Genomic DNA, 17,285 nt, shown 5'->3' on the forward strand with positions numbered 1-17,285 from the left:
GCAACCAAGAAATTGTGACATTTTTAACAATGGCAACGATGACCCATGATTCCCGGTCTTTAAGTGACCTTTCAGTGGGAACGGAGAGTGTCCTCTCCACGGTTGCTGGCTGTTGTGTCTGGCATGAACCCCTCATCCAAACGACACCTCAGGGAACAGCCTTTTTCAGTTGGTTGCTCCCAGCCAAACATAGTGCCACATTTAAGACCCAAGCTTAATTGAGCAAGACCTGAATAAAGTATGGGGACATAGTTCTACTCCCCTCCATTAAAGCCACCTCTCATAATTGAAAATAACACTGCAAAAGCGGGCACGTTGCCTGGCACTCCAGATGGTGTATCTTATTCTTCTCAGATACCATCCCCCTGCATGTCCCCTGCACTGGGACAAGCCTCCTGCTACATTTATGAAGGGTCAGTCAATGGCTTTTTTCCCAAATAAGAATGGCCGGAGGGGAAGTGAGGATTTTTTCATTTCTCGTCTGAAAGGTTTTTCTTATTCTTAAATCCTGGCCTTTGTCTTTGAGAGGGCCCTGCTCTCTCCGTCCCAAGAATCACTGCCTGTCTCCCAGTCCCCAGAGGCGGAGCGGCTGCTGCTCCATGCGTGAGGAGATTCATGTGTAATTGATGGCAGATACAGATACCTGGAGAGGCTGAGGGCCAGCTCTCTATAATGCACCCTGACAGGACACGCTGTCAGCGCCGACTGCGCCGCCCCCGACTGCACCACCACGCCATGCCTTCCGCTAGCTGTGCTTTAATGCTGTGGAGAGCGAGTGATGTGGGGGGGATTGGGAAGTGGGGGGGGGGGGGGCAGACACTGGAGACTCAGTGCTCTCTGTAGTTACTCGTCCATATGCATTAGCTTCACATTTCATGGGGGAGGTTGCAAAGTGCAAATGTGACAAAGAAAGATATAGGTACTGTTTAAATCTGTGTGAGTACTGGAAGACCAAAATAGAACAAAGGATCATGGGAAATCAAGCATGTTTGATTAGCCATAATTTGGGCAGATGTGCACTCTGAATAATGATACAATTATTCAGTTCTCTTTATCACTTCTCTGTGGCTGAGCAGGTTTGCTTTAGAGCAAGTGAAACATTCATGAAATGAAATGTTCTTGAAAACCGTGAGTTCACTATTGACACATTAAAATAATCTAATAAATGTTTCACTAATGCCAGCACAAATCACTCTTTGTGTCCTTGTCATTAAAGAGCAATTAAAATAAGACATCTGTAGTCTATGAATGTATTAGGACTGGCTCTTTTGGTGCCAGCTTTAGAATTCCCTTGTTGTTGCTTTGTTCCCCTTCGCCTCCCTTGGCGATGCCTCACCTTGTTCTCTGTGTTCCTGAAAAACAAGCTACATAATTCATTTCTCTGGCAGAGGCACAGCTATGGTGGCTGGGGACCCTCCAGCTCTGACAGCAATCCATAGCGGACAACAGGGTCCTTCTCGCGTCTCTTTCTGGAACATTCCTCGCGTGCCTCGTCTGAGCTGGGCAAAACTGTGCCCGTGGAGCTCGACCCGAGTCAGTTCAGCACTGGTACTTACACAGCATCACCTGGAAGCCTCCACCAGACAAGGCTTTGACATCAATACCCTATCCCTTTGACTCACTCCAGGCACCAGGATAGCTGAGGGATTGTGATATTCACTGCTCCTCAGGGGAGGATGGACAGGGTTTTCTGAGGTCAAGGAAGCTGTAGAGTTTTTTTTTCAGTAGTATAAAGATAGTGCCAATGAGCGTACCTTTTCTTTTGGTGTTCTCAAAGAAAAGATGTATGTTGTCCATTTCATTTCACTCAGTTATCACCTTGGAAAAGGTAACAGAGAACTATGGAGTGCATTACTGTCACCTTCATGTCATATTGCTAGAGTGGGTTAGGCTTACAGCACCCCATTCAATGATAACATTTGTTGTGAAAATTTTGTGCATGTGTATTTGGAAAAGAGTGTAGTGATTTCAAATGGGCTGATTGATAACGTGACTGCTATGAGGATTTCAATTTTGGTTGGACCATTGTGACAATGCCTATATGGTCTCATTGGGATGCCAGACAGCATTTCCTTTAAATGTGCTCATGGTGAGATGGAGGGCAGGACATGTTTAACTGGAGCGCTAAGAATAAGGTTGCAACGCTGGCTGGCTATTGTGGAAAGCAGCACGGATGGCAGCTGTGCTGCAGGTTTCAACAAAAACACGCTATTCCACTCTCCGTTTCCCTTTTTGGAGGTACCGACTCTAGTTGAGTGCCGTGTGAGTAGTCAGACTGTTTCCCCACCAAAGATATTCTCTAGAATCCATCGGGTCAATCCACCCTGATTTGGGGGAGGAGTCAATGTGTGGTTTAATTAAATCTCTTTTTAAACTATTGAGATATTGTGTACGTGTTGATATATATTAATTTATTGACTTGGTTTTTATTACTATCTTATATTATCTTTTTAAAAGATATTAATGGTTTTATATTTCATATTGAATTTCTTAAATTAAATCTTACAGGTATAAAGATAATACATTGTTCTGCAATAACATTTCTAACTTCAGTACCTTGGCAAGGCTATTGAGGTTAGGGCAATAAGGGAGGGCTCCTATTTGATAAGGGATGGGCAGCAAGGGACTGCAATGTTGCATCGTGTGCACTTTCCTTAATAAGTGGTAACTGACTTATTATGGGTGGGGTGTAACTTAGTGCCCGGCAATTGTGCAAATTACTATTTTGTGTGTTGTTCTTAATGAGTGTCAATCTACTTATTCTGAATGGTGTGTAATATTTGTCATGTTCTGTGGTCTGTCTGTGTTTCCCTTTTTGGGCCGCCAGGTGGCGGCACTTCAGCTTTTAGTTCTGTCCTTTAACCCTATTTAATTGTATTATTGTTTTCAATTATTCTATTATTGTTTTTGGGTTGTCTCGTTTTCCCTGCCCTCTCTGTGGCCTGATTGTTTATTGTACCCTCCTGTGTCTCGTCAGTGTCGTGTCTATTTAAGTTCCCTTCTCCCTGACTCAGGTGCTGGATCCTTGTTTGTTTTTTGTGTGCGTATTGGATTGTGTTTCGGTTTGTGCTCCTTCTTGTTCTTGTGACTCAGTGTTTTGCCGTGAGTGTCTTCCTCCCTGCCCGTGTTCTGTTTTTGCATTGTTTTTTTTTTTTGAATTTCTGCATTTTCTCTGTTTTAACATGTCATTAACATAGTGGAGTAGTGGCATGTTAAAACTATTTATATATTCCCAATGATTGGAGGCCTGGCAGACACTAGCAAAAGAACAGAGGTCTAAAGCGCCTGACAGATACGAAGCATCAGACGCTCGCGTCAATAAACGCACCCATTGTTTTCAACGGACGTAGACAAACTGGAGGCGTCAAGTGGTTTTGCCGCGCCTTTCAGAGCTCAGTTCTATTTTCGAGCGTCGACGCGGGGCACAGACCACCAAAATACACTGTGTATATGGCATCCCAGCATTGACGAGAAGGAAAAAGGTAATCTGATGCTTCAAATTCTCCCGCCTTAGATGTTAACAAGTGGCGTCATTGACGCTTTCTATCTGTCAGGCGCTTTAGACCTCTGTTCTTTTGCTAGTGTCTGCCAGGCCTCCAATCATTGGGAATATATAAATAGTTTTAACATGCCACTACTCCACTATGTTAATGACACACATGTTCTCTTCCTCCCACATCTGGACTGCCACATACAGTGGACACTTTTGGGAATTTGCAGGATAGAAAATCCAGGTCTACAGTGGGCATACTGGTCCAGTGCATGTGCTGGCTGGACCACATGCCATACAATAATGTATTGAATTGAAGTTATAAGATCCACATTTGCAATTGATTCCTTCTTTGGCTCTGACACTGATTCTACTGTGGGCTTCTTATGTAAGTTTATGTGTTAAACAGGATTGGGAAATTGCATTCCTGGAGAGGCCGTGACACAAGGGGCATAAGAACTCTCTTCAGCTGTCATCCATGAACTTATCAATAAAAGCAGCTCAATGGAGTTCAGTAAGACCAGTCATGCCAACCCCTGTTATAATGAAGTGGCGAAACAAGGCCTATTTTAATCTGGTGGGAGATATTCACTCTCATCAGAGGAGATGCTTAAAGCTCTTTGAGACTGAGAAGTGCAAAAATTTAAAAACAACAAAAAAGTAGTTTAAGCCTAATTTAGTAAACTGGTGAATATAATCACACTTGATTTATGCAGTCACCAGATCAAAATGAGGGTCATTCCAGTGTCAGAGAGCAACAGTACTCCACTGCTGGACAGGGCCTATTGGAGTGTTTACTAGTGTGAGATGGAGTCGTATCGCACAAAAACATGCCAACAATTTGTGTCCGGCACATAATTTGTGTTCGGTGTCTCTAAGAATGTCTGCAAGTGGTAGAGCTGGGGATGGGAGTGATGTCAGGGGCCAATTTCGCCCCTGATCCTTCCTAACGAGATGTGAGCAATTACACCTCAGTTTAATGGCCCTTGTTCACACATGGCTGCCCCTGTCAAAATCAACCACAATGACAGTCACACATTTGCAATTAGATGAATTTGGCCGACTGGATTTGTCTCACCATGCTCCTCTCTGTGACAAATTAAGTTTACGGCACAATCTCAGGAGGGGAAAACAAGTGTATCTGCCTCAGAGATGAGATGTCTGGGCTGAAACTAGAGGCTAAACCCGGAATCACTCAGTATCAGTTAGCCTCTTCTGTAGACATGGCAGACTTAATCTATCATTTTCCTTTATGCCTGAGATGGGTGTATCCCATCCCCTGATCTGCACCTCCTGTACAGTAGCAATCAATCAATTTTAGCCCCACCTGCTCTTGTTATGTGAATAATATCACCACATATCGGATCATACCCAGGTAATCGGTACAAGGGGGCCACACAATAAAAACAATCATCAGAAAATTATTAAATTCTTGGGTTTAAATCAGATAAGAAATCAGATGAAAAACATTTTGCCCTTAGTTCAAGCCAATGATACACCGCATTAAGGAGCAATATCCATTGCTCACTAGATACAAGTGTCTAGGCCAAAATAAAAATAAAAAAAATCAAACCTGCAGAGCCAAACAAAATGCAGTTAGTGATCTGTCTTGTTCTTGACATGTCGCATGGAGACACCCACATAAAATGTGTTCATATATAAAATTATAAATATATACATAAATCAGAGGCATCTGGTGCCTTCAAACATTTGAAAGGCAGGTTCAGCAAAGGTGGGAGGAGGGATGTCTTTTCCCTTAATATAGCTGCTACATGGCATATTCTGGTAGGATGAGAGTAAAATGAGAGTCAAATCAGACCACGATACTTTGAAATCATTTTATTGATAGCTTTTCTGCACAAGGCTGCTAAATAGTTACTTGACTACACTTCAGATATTACATTAGGTGTCAGAAAATAAAATAACTCACTTCACTCAACTTCTGAATTGCACACATGTATACTATTCTAGAACTATTATATATGCTACCCAACAAGTTACTGTATATGAGTGAATCTGCCACATGTATTTTCAACCCATAAAAGACAGGTTGCTGGCATACAACAAGCATATACTATATATACATCTGTTACATAAATATTTCCAAAAATGATCTCTGCATATAAAATGATTTATATGATGCCAACTTACAACCAAATAACAACCAATATGGTTCACAGAAAATAAGCCATATTCCAAAGCAATGCTACCCATGTTTTCATACACTTGTTCAAATAACTTGGCCAGAGTTGTGGTCTTTACTTGCATAATTAATACGTGCAATCTTCTTGAGTGTCAGCAGAAAATCTCTGTGATGAAGGTTTGATGGAATGCTTATGGTAATGCACATACATTTATACAGTACTGATTTAAACTCTTAAAATATATATAAAATATGTGCATGTGGTATATGAAAAGAAGAAGCAAGGTTTTTTTTGTTTGTTTGTTTTTTACATATCACCAATCTACTTTCTATTCCTGAATGATCGATGTGTGTGATTATTAAAGCTATTTTAAGCAATAATAGCAGATCAATTAGTGCCATGCAGTATGATGTTATATTACATTTATTTAGCAGACGGTTTTATCCAAAGTGACATACAAATGATGTACTATTTAATTGAGAGGGAACCCACCAACCAGGCACAACCTAGTTACATTACATTACATTCATTTGGCAGACGCTTTTATCCAAAGCGACGTACAAGAAGTGCATTTTCATGATCGTAGACAACTGCTGAACACGGGTTCAGTAAGGTACAATTACTTATTTTGTACAGCTATTTCTAGCTGAGAACAATGAACACTATCCTGGTCTAACATCTGCAAAGCCAAACTAGGCAGAAGATTAAGCTAGAGTATTAGGACAAATACAATTTACCAAGAAGTGCAGGGATGGGGCAACATGTAACAAGTGACAAGGAAAAAAGGTTTTTTTTTTTATTTTTTATTTTTTATTTTTTTTTTTTATATATATACACAGCATGGTGGTGGTTATTCTAGGTATAGTCTGAAGAGATGAGTCTTCAGGCCACGGCGGAAGATGGATAGTGAGGGGGAGGTTCGGAGAGGGACGGGGAGTTCGTTCCACCACTGGGGAGCTAGGGTGGAGAAGCTCTGTGATCCCTTTGGGCGGGTGGGAGGGGTTACAAGACGCCCTGCTGCTGCAGAGCGGAGTGGTCGAGCAGGCACATAGAATTGAGTCATGTCCTGCAAGTAGATGGGGGCTGTCCTGTTGGCGGCAGTGTAGGCAAGGGTCAGGGCTTTGAATCGGATCCTGGCAGCGACCGGTAGCCAGTGAAGTGATCGCAGCAGAGGAGTGACGTGGGAGAATTTGGGGAGGTTGTAGATGAGCCGGGCAGCGGCATTCTGGATCATCTGTAGTGGCTGTATGGCACAAGCTGGCAGGTTTGCAAGGAGAGAGTTGCAGTAATCAAGGCGAGAGGTCACCGTAGCCTGGACGAGCAGCTGGGTGGAGTGCGTCGTCAGGTATGGTCGAATCCTCCTGATGTTGTATAGGAGGAATCTGCAGGACCTTGATGTTGCCTTGATGTGCTCCTTGAGGTCCAGTTGTTCATCCAGGACCACCCCCAAGCTCTTGGCAGAGTGAGAGGCAGTCACTGTGGTGCCATCAACCGTGATTGAGAGTTCACGAAGCAAGGAGGTCTTGTGCGGGAAGAAGAGCAGCTCAGTTTTGTTGAGGTTGAGCTTCAGATGGTGGCTGGCCATCCAGGTGGAGATGTCAGCCAGGCAGGAAGAGATCTTATCATTGACCAGTGTGGCCGAGGGGGGGAAAGAAAAGAAGAGTTGTGTGTCATCTGCATAACAATGATAGGAAAAACCATGTGAATTAATGACTGAACCAAGAGATCTGGTGTATAAGGAGAACAGCAGAGGACCCAGTACAGATCCCTGCGGCACTCCCGTAACAAGTGGATGAGAAGCAGAGGCAGACCCCTTCCAGGTGACCTGGTAGGTCCTATCTGCAAGATAGGAAGCGAACCAAGACAGGGCAGTCCCGGCAATTCCCATCCCAGCCAAGGTGGAGAGGAGTATTTTATGGTTGACCGTGTCAAAAGCTGCAGACAGGTCGATAATTTGCTACATCGGAGGGGTCTAAGGTGGGTTTTTTGAGTAGTGGGGTAACACGAGCCGTCTTAAAAACAGAGGGAACATGACCAGAGGAGAGAGAGGAATTAATAATGGAAGACAGATAGGGAAGGAGCTCGCTGGAGATAGATTGGAGAACTTTAGATGGGATGGGGTCAAGTGGACAGGTGGTTGCGCGATGAGAGGTGATCAGTTGTAATACATCGGAGTCCTCCAGCATTTCAAAGGAGGTCAGTGTGGCTGTGGGGTTGTCCTGGGGGGTTGGGGGGCTCACTGGATGGGTGAAGGAGTTCCGGATTGTAGCCACCTTTCCTTCAAAGGCGGCCAGAAAGTCATCTGCGGAGAGGGAAGAGGGAGGTGGGGGTGGAGGAGGAATGAGGAGGGAAGAGAAGGTGGAGAATAGTTTACGTGGATTAGAGACACATGCGCTGATCTTGGATTGGAAAAAAGAGGCTTTTGCAGACGTGAGGGCAGATGTAAAAGTCGCCAGCAGGGTATGGTATGCAGTCAGGTCATCAGAGGATCGGGATTTTCTCCACTTTCTCTCTGCAGCCCGCAGTGATGTTCTGCTGGAGCGTAGTGACTCGGTCAGCCATGGGCAGGGGGGTGAGGAGCGTGCTGGTTTGGAGACAAGAGGACAAAGTGAGTCGAGGGACTGAGAGAGGCAGGAGTTGAGGGTGGAGGTGGCAAGGTCAACTGGCAGGTTAGAGAAAGACGCAGGAGGGGGAAGTGTGGACAGAGCAGTGGAGACGAGGGAGGATTGTGACAGAGTAGGGAGATTTCTCCTGAAAGTTACTGTGGGTGAGCTATTGGATGAATTGAGGGGGAGTAAATAGGAGAGGGAGAAAGAAAGAAAGAAGTGGTCTGAGACATGGAGGGGAGTCACTGCAAGTTGGGGAATGGAGCAGCCTCTGGTGAATACAAGGTCTAGTTGGTTACCAGCCTTGTGTGTGGGGGGGGAGGAGGACAGGGATAGGGCGAACGACTGCAGGAGTGAGGCAACCCTGGACAGTTGGGAGGTTTCTGGTGGGAGGTTGAAGTCTCCCAGTAGAATAGCAGGAGTGCCATCCTCAGGGAGAGAGCTCAGGAGAGTGTCCAGCTCGTCCAGAAATGAGCCGAGTGGACCTGGAGGGCGGTACAGAACAATAGCGTGAAATGTAGAGGGATGAGTAACAGTAATCGCGTGAAATTCAAAGGAGGAGAAAGTAGGGTTAGGACTGGGGAGGACACAGAACTTCCAGGACAAGGAAATGAGTAGACCGGTACCCCCGCCTCGGCCAGAGGCCCTGGGGGTGTGCGAGAAGGAGTATCCCGCAGACAGTGCAGCTGGGGTGGCGGTGTTATCGGGAGTGATCCAGGTTTCCGTGAGAGCCAGGAAGTCAAGAGACTTCGTCTTGGCAAAGGCAGTAATGAAGTCAGCTTTCTGGACGGCTGACTGGCAGTTCCATAATCCACCTGTGACAGTGAATTCCTGAGGTGTGGATAAGGGTGGGTAGATCAAGTTGGTTAAATTACGCCTGCGGTGAACAGACCATTTGGGGCGAGGCAGCACGCACAAGGGAATGGGGTTTAAAAACATGATAAACTGATGACGAGGCTGCCTATGGCAGCCTCTGCTGGAGCTATAAATACTGGGTGACAATTACGTGTTTGCATTAGCTTCATTAGAGCAGATAAGCACCAGGTGAAGCTCCTCGAAATTAGCTCAACAATACGAGGCAGTTAAACACCAATCCCCACACACAGTTTCACTAACGCCTTTAACTAACTAACAACAGCAAGTCAACTACAGATATTCTCAGCTAACGCCTAACTAAGCTTGCTGACTAGCAACAGTTGAGACAAGTTTTAAAAAGATTAGGCTACCTAAATTACACACAACTATGTTCGCTAACTAGCAACAGCAGAAACAAATTAAGTTATGATACGCTTATCTGAATCGCGGGGGACGGCAGAAGCGACGACACAATCAGATGCACACTGTTGAACCACAGATGAACACCACTTAAATAGCACCAGGTGAAGCTCCTCGAAATTAGCTCAACAATACGGGGCAGTTAAACACCAATCCCCACACACAGTTTCACTAACGCCTTTAACTAACTAACAACAGCAAGTCAACTACAGATATTCTCAGCTAACGCCTAACTAAGCTTGCTGACTAGCAACAGTTGAGACAAGTTTTAAAAAGATTAGGCTACCTAAATTACACACAACTATGTTCGCTAACTAGCAACAGCAGAAACAAATTAAGTTATGATACGCTTATCTGAATCGCGGGGGACGGCAGAAGCGACGACACAATCAGATGCACACTGTTGAACCACAGATGAACACCACTTAAATAGCACCAGGTGAAGCTCCTCGAAATTAGCTCAACAATACGGGGCAGTTAAACACCAATCCCCACACACAGTTTCACTAACGCCTTTAACTAACTAACAACAGCAAGTCAACTACAGATATTCTCAGCTAACGCCCAACTAAGCTTGCTGACTAGCAACAGTTGAGACAAGTTTTAAAAAGATTAGGCTACCTAAATTACACACAACTATGTTCGCTAACTAGCAACAGCAGAAACAAATTAAGTTATGATACGCTTATCTGAATCGCGGGGGACGGCAGAAGCGACGACACAATCAGATGCACACACTAGTTTTCCCTGGAGGTCTTTCATCCCAATACTAACAAGCCCAGCCCTGGTTAGCAGCAGCAGTTAGGCATGAGAAGGGTCCAAGGTGGTATTGCCACTGGCAATTGTAGCAAAACAACCAACAAGATGCACTCAGTCATAATCATGTTCAAAGGACTTTGTTATAGCTATATTCAAATACTTGATTACTCTATTGTTGCAACAGTGCACAGTACACTAGCCACACTTATATAGTACTGTTACACAGTAGACAGGTGAAAAATGTTCCCTTTGCACCTGACAAAAATAACCAATTCCACCAATGCCCAGGCGGGTTTGCGCTACCATTGATACCAAAATAAGGCCCACTGGGTTAAAGATACCAAAGAGTTATAGACGGTTTGCCCTTTGCAAAGTATGTACAATTTTTCAGCTATTATTATTTGACAGCATATATTATTTGTCAAATCTAGAGTGCATGAAGAATGTGTTTCTTTATGGTTTATTCCAAACATTAAATTCTATTTATAACCAGGTGTAAACAACAGTACATGTGCGTATGTTGTCTGCTAAACTCCATAAGCATCATTATAGCTTTTACACTGAACAACCTATTTTGACTGATCAATTTTTGTTCCCACTGATTCATTATTACATTAAAAAAATGATTTCTACATACTAAATGCCCCAAGTATGGGGCATTTAGTATGCAGAGGGGCTAATGTGTGAAAAGACTACTTTATTTAATTTCTTCATTCCTAAAATGTAGCATAAATCAAGTATGATATTCTCCAATTCATTAAATTATGCTTAAACTACCATTTCAGTGTTTTTCACAATTTTCAGTCCTGCTGACCTTTAAGGTTTTTAAATGTTATATGAACCTATTGAAGTCTGGTTCGATTGAATTGTATATTTCCTTAAACTGGCAAAGAGCATTTGATTGAATCTAGTGGATGTCTTCTTTAAGGTTAAAGCTCTCCTTGCTGTTCTTACCAGTGAACAACTCTTTTCAATTTGCAGTCTACCAGCTGAGGTGCACAGACACTACACTGCAGAAGAAGAGCTTGAGACAGACATACTGCAGGCACCTGATCCACCAGAGGAGTCATAGGGGTGTAATATCACTAGGACAATCTTAATGTCCAGTTAGCTACATGGAGGCACACCAACCCCAGTAGTATCCCTTATGCAGGTTTTATCATCATACTGAAAGTCACCCTCAGAGGGACACTGTTGATGGCTGTACAATATATTTGCTGTAGTTCCAGCAAGCCAGTTTCAGGATGCACACATGAGAAATAAAACAGGCAAGAGATTCCATTTTAATTACATTTGTAAAGGAAAGAGAGATGTCATTAGTTAATATTTAAATCACAGTAAGTGCTGAGCAACTGCCATTTAAAAATAGCAAGACAAAGAATTAGATTAAATCAGATTTTTAAATCGTGTGTTGGGTAAAGATGAAAGCAATGACCTATTAGCAAATCCATTGATGTTCGACAACAAATGAGTTGTAACATTACTTTAGCAGCAATACAGCTTCTTCAAGAAATTAACACAGGTAGCTAACGTTCCTTAAAAGATGCTTTCTCATTGTTCACAGGCCAGGGATCATAATTTTATTATCCCTGAACCCTCAGTCTGATCTACCTTCACGCTTAGTGGTACTCTAAGTGGCTCAGACTGAGCTGAGCTGAGCAAAGTGCATTTTATGCCCAGAGCAGAGCTACTTAGTTTTTTAATGCACCCAGTATAACAGCACTACAAATATGCAAGCTGATCTTACAGCAGTTATGGCTATGTCAGAGAACCCTCTTTTTTGTGTGTGTATGGGAGAAAGAGAATGAGTGTTTGTGATAGCCTCTCTTCGTCTTCTGTGGTATTATGCATTGGGATGAGCTTTGCAACTCTATGATGAAAATGCTCTTCAGTCATTATGTATTCTGAACTCAGTCATCAATAATGATCTGAAAATACAACACAAGGAAGGTGACAATAGCAAACGTATTCTGGCAATTCATTGATGAGAATTGAGAAACTAAAATTGGGAGTGATTGGCCTTGACATGTTAACCTTGTGCATTTTCATGCTGTTCATCACAATCTGCAATATTTCATGTTAGTTTATTACATGAAGCATTATCTGCCATCATTTTTTATTGATAAATATTTGCAACGCATATCCTTTAACTGCTTGGAAACAAAGTTGTGTACCATGAGTAAAATATGTGAGGAACTGTGGTACTCAACAAATAAACTTGTTTTTATTTGTGGTTGTTTTAATTTATCTTTCTGCTCGCTTAATTAATTACATGTGTCTGTGTGGGAACAAACTGTCTGATTATAAAGGTGTTAATATTTATTTGAGTTAAATTCCCAAAATAGCATAGTCAAGCGTATATACTTCTGTTCACACGTAAAATGTGCCAGTGATATTTATTTTTGTCTTTTAATATTTTGAGCTCTATTTTCCATGACATGTTGCGAGTCATCGCCCTGGCAAAATGGCTTTTTCATCAGACTAACATGCACCTGAGCCATTTAGTAAGTTCCTGACTCACTGTATACAGAAGTGGGAAGAGGACCTGGGGTGTGTCAGTCAAGTCTGAGAATTTTAGTGCCGTTCATTGCCATTTTCCGGTCTGTCTGGCATGCGATTAGTGCCTTCGTCACCCACCTGCTCAAACCAGTTCTATGGTGTAAATTGCAGCCCAGCAAAGGGAAATTGATAATTTTTGGGCTTTCCCACACAATGTGTGCATGATCAAAACCTAGTCAAAATCCAATGAATGGTTTTCATGGTTCATAAACTACAATTTTACTTTGATATAAATCCCAGAAGCAGGAAAGTTGCATAGTTTCCATTTATTGTTCATTTTTCTATTTTTTTATTGTGTCTGGCTGTTCGTATACTGCTTTGTGGTCCCTGGAGTACTGTATTTTCTTCTTTTTCTTACACCTGTCTGCAATGAGAAGAATGACAATAAACGCAACTTCAAAAATATTTTCATTGGGATGGAGGTATGCCATCCACAAGTTACGGTTTGACGAGGCATGCCCCAGGAATGTTATTTAGCTAGCTAGTTTTCCAGTGTCCTAACTTTCTATTAAGACTAGTTAGGGTTAATTAGCTACCATAATGAAGGGGGGACACCTAGTTTTTGGTGAGCAACTTCTCAAAATGACCTTTTCAGCAACAGCTGAAAATAATCGCCCTGGACCACAATGGGATTCAGTGACATCCAGCTCAAGAGGAACAAGGATATTATGAGGAAATTCATCATAGCGGCCTTGTGCTTTGCATGCCATGAGCAGGCGTTTAGGGAGCATGATGAGCCTGCTGGCAGTTCAGAAACTTTGTGGAGATGGGCATGCATTTGCCAAGTTTGACAATGTACTTTGCTTGGGGTCATCCAGTTTTCAGTGGCATGTCAAACAGCATTCATGACAAATGAAATCAAAAGTATTCCTTGTTATTCAAGATGAGACTGTCAAGAAAATAAGTAGGTTATTTGCCCTTTTCTTGTGGTGGAAATGGATGACACTTCAGACATTTCCAGCAAGTACCAACTCACTATTATTATCAGATATGTTATTGAGAAAGCCTTTTTACATGCTGTGCCTATCGCAACAGTGGTGAGAAGATCCATGAAAAACTACAGTCCAGCCACTAATCTTATTTACCCAATTTACGATGGAGAAAGTTGCATGGGTGGGTAGCATGGTGGATTACAGGCTTTAGAGAAATCCCACTGTCTTAATGCATTATTCATCCATTGTATGCTCATATGCTGAATTTGGTTTTGGCACAAGGTACATATAACATTCAAGTGGCCAAGATATTTTTTTACAGTCTTAATGCCTTTCACAACTTTTTCCCACATTCATATAAGAGAATAGCATTACTCTGTGAGGTTGATCAGGCAGTGCATATACCAGGGGATGTGCTCGATGGAATTTAGAAACTTAAGAGTTGGGCTGTTTTCACTATCCACGAAGGACGCAGATCACTGTACATTGCCTTCGCCAAAATAGTGACAGAGCTAGCATGGGATGAAGACCCCATTGCAGACTTGAAGCAAAAACTGGATGATTCTGATTTTATCTGTCTGCTCAGGGTGTTTCAATCCATCTTTGACATCACCAAAGCCTCTTCCAGGTCCTGCAGGTCCCCAAAACTTTATAGCTACAAGTTACAAAGCTTCTGCAGCCGGTACTTAAAAGCCGCTGTTGATAAACCTGAAGAACTAACACATTTATGGCAAGCCCTTTTAACATTCAATAACTTCGCTTCACTATCCATAATTACATTTTAGATATTTAAAAATGCATTTTACTAGTCTCAATTACAATGTGACCAGTCAGAATGATATATGCAATTATAATCTGACCAGTAAGAATGATAATTCAAGATATCTACAAATACATTTTGACTAGTCAAAATACCTTTAAAGATATTTATAATGACATTGCAGAAATCGTCATTCAACTCATATCATATATCGAATCAGCATTTTAACTGAGTTTAACGTTAGCAACCTTGCTAGCGAGACAACAAACCGAGTTTATAACATTAGTACAGACGGCTCAGAAATTAAGCACCAAAATCTGTGTTGTGCTTCCTATTGTTCCCCAGCTTCAGCCCATATTTTACTGCGGTAAGTCTGTCCAAATGTTGGACTCGGAGGCCAGTATTCCATTTTTCACCATCACCATCGTGGAATTATTGAGCCGTCCAACATTTGGAGCAGACTCTGAAATGTTGGAAGTGACGGGTGACGTTGCTATGCCAATAAGTTTTTATTCATTAATTCATAAATAAAGGTTGCTATAATGGAAAAACTACAACCACCATCTTGTATGCAGTTAATAACAGGAAACTTAGCTGATAATTAGAAATGGGTTAAACAACGTTTCGAGATTTACCTTGATACGAGTAGAGTTTGTGGTGATGACGAGAAAAATAAGTTACATTAAGGCTGCTAAGAGAACATGATTTTACCTTGTAAAAAGGCTAACATACACAGGGCTGTGGAGATGCAGGCTCAAGCTAAAGAGTTACACTGACGCGATAAAACAAGTGTATGCATTTAAAGCTAAACACAGCACAAGTTCTCACCCAGGTAAAAGCCAAAGAGAGTTGGGTGGCAACAGAGAATGTAGGAAGTGTAGCAGCTGCCACAGACTGAGATCATCCCCAGCATATGGAAAAACATGAAACAATTGTGGAAAAGAGAAACACTTTGCAAAATGATGCAAAGCAAAAGGCACAAAGACCAAAGTACACACAGTAGATGAAGAGACTGAGACATTTTTTGTGGACTCATTAGAAATATGTAGCCTAAACAACAATGAATTGTGCATGCCATTGCGAGTGAACTGGACAGTAATGCCATTTAAATTTGATACTGGGGCACAAGCAAATCTATTTTCATGCAAAGATTTTGTGACACTGAAGGTGAAAAACAAAATTCACCCAGTCAAAATGAAAGTCATTGGCTATACAGGCAAACATGTTCCTGTGAAGAGAAGCTGCATTGCAAAATTCACACACAAAAAAGACATTACAAAGCACAGCTGTCTATAGTGAACAGCCAATACTGGGTTTAAGTGCCTGTGAACAGCTCAACCTAGTGAACCCCGTGAACAATCACAAATCACTACTGACACAGTGTGCTGATGTTTTTGAAGGGTGTCTTCCAGGTGAACACAAGTTTCACATCGATAAACACCAGTCATCCATGCCTACTGCAAGATACATTTTGTGCTGAGAGAGAAGCTGAAGGAGGAATTGCGGAATATGCAAGCTCATTGCACATCATGGATAAAAATTTTTAAAAATGGCCAGGTCAGAATTTCCCTTGTCCCCAGAGAATTGAACAAAGCCTTCAAACATGAACATTTTGAGTTGACTACCAGAGGGGAGATAATATCTCAGTTTGCTGGTGCCCGCTGGTTGAGTAAGCTACATGTAGATGCTTTGTTTGTGTTCTGGCAAATGAAGCTGGACGCACCATCCTCAAACAACACCCCAGAGGGTAGATATAGATGTCTACCACACGGAATTGTTTCAGCCCCAGAGGTTTATCACAAGACAATCAGGATGATCTATGAGCACATTCCTGTGTAGAAACCATGATGGATGACATCATCGTGTATAGTGCTTCAAAGGAAGAACACAAAGCAAGACTGAAAGAAGTGCTCGAGCTGTAGAGGAAAGTCAATCTGAAGCTCAACGGGGAGAACAGTGAATTCAGTGTGAAAACACTTACCTTTATGGGACACATTGTCTCGGAGGATGGGAAAAACCAAAACCCAGAAAAACATCTGCAATAGAGACTGAATTGGAATGCCCTAAGAACAACAATGAGGTTAGATGCTTTTTTGGTTCCGTCACTTAGCAAAGTTCATTCTGCAGCTGTCCTCTCAGTCAGCTCTGCTGTGGTGGCTCCTAGAATGGAAAATCAATGGATTGATTCACATGAACAAGAGAAGTACTGGAAAACACTGAACGAAATTCTCACAGCAGAACCAGTACTCAAATATTATTTCTGCATTCAAGACAATTTGGAACTAGTTAAGAACGAGATCCAACTTTGAACTTGGAATTATAGGTCGAAAATTCAGGCATCATTTCAGAGCTCTGATTTATCTGACCTCAGCACTGGTGACGTCACACTAAGAAAAATGGCGGTATTCGTAGTTTGAGGTAAGAAAATTGTATATTTACGTTTTTAATGCATATTTGGGTGTGATTATGTGATATTTGTATCATTTATGTTTTGCATTCTTTATAGCAATATGTGAAACTTGAAAGGCACGATATCAATCAGCCCAGCTTAGCTAGAAAATGTTATTTTGCCCAAATAAATGCTGCAGATGAAATAACGAGACACCTCACAGTGATATCGTATTTGCATTTCAATACTAATACAGCCTCACGTTACTTTGCAGTTTCACTCTAACTCATTTGATATACTCTTTAACAAAAAAATAAAGCAGCGTTTCCTGTGGGAATCCATATTTTTTTCGCGTAAAACAGCATGAACGC

General features: G+C 42.1%; 1 pseudogene; it reads right to left on the bottom strand.

Moving 5' to 3' along the window:
- Positions 1 to 6,484: 6,484 nt before the first annotated feature.
- On the bottom strand, positions 6,485 to 9,309 carry LOC118221478 (annotated as a pseudogene).
- Positions 9,310 to 17,285: the final 7,976 nt, after the last annotated feature.

Source organism: Anguilla anguilla, chromosome 2 (genome assembly GCF_013347855.1).
Source record: "Anguilla anguilla isolate fAngAng1 chromosome 2, fAngAng1.pri, whole genome shotgun sequence".
NCBI classification, from domain to species: Eukaryota; Metazoa; Chordata; class Actinopteri; order Anguilliformes; family Anguillidae; genus Anguilla; species Anguilla anguilla.